Source organism: Bison bison, unplaced genomic scaffold (assembly GCF_000754665.1).
Source record: "Bison bison bison isolate TAMUID 2011002044 unplaced genomic scaffold, Bison_UMD1.0 scf7180017864145, whole genome shotgun sequence".
Lineage (NCBI taxonomy): Eukaryota > Metazoa > Chordata > Mammalia > Artiodactyla > Bovidae > Bison > Bison bison.
The window spans coordinates 9,233,320-9,233,704 of record NW_011494717.1 but is presented as its reverse complement, the minus strand read 5'-3'; positions in this window follow the sequence as shown (position 1 = coordinate 9,233,704).

Below are 385 nucleotides of genomic sequence, written 5' to 3'. Positions count from 1 at the left end.
GCTCTTCCGATCTGCCAATCTCGCGGGAGCGGCGGTTGGGCGGGCCGTTGTCCCCGCGGGCGGGGCGAGTTGCTAAGGAAATGACTGCCCGCAGCGCCGCGCCGCGCCGCGCCGCGCCGGCCGGGCGGGGTCTGAAGCGGCGCCGTTTCCGCTTCCGCTCCCTCTCTGCTCCCGTCCCGTTACCGCCTCCTGGCCCGCCTCGCGCCTTTTCACCGGTACCTTGCGTCGGCCGTGCAGTTTAGCTAGTTCTTGCCACGCGCGCACCCGGGGCCCCGGCTCCAGCGCCGGCACGGGTCGCGCTTCGTTCGCCTGCCCCTGAGGCCGCCGGTCAGCCGCCGCCATGGGTGCCTACCTCTCTCAGCCCAACACGGTGAAGTGCTCTGGA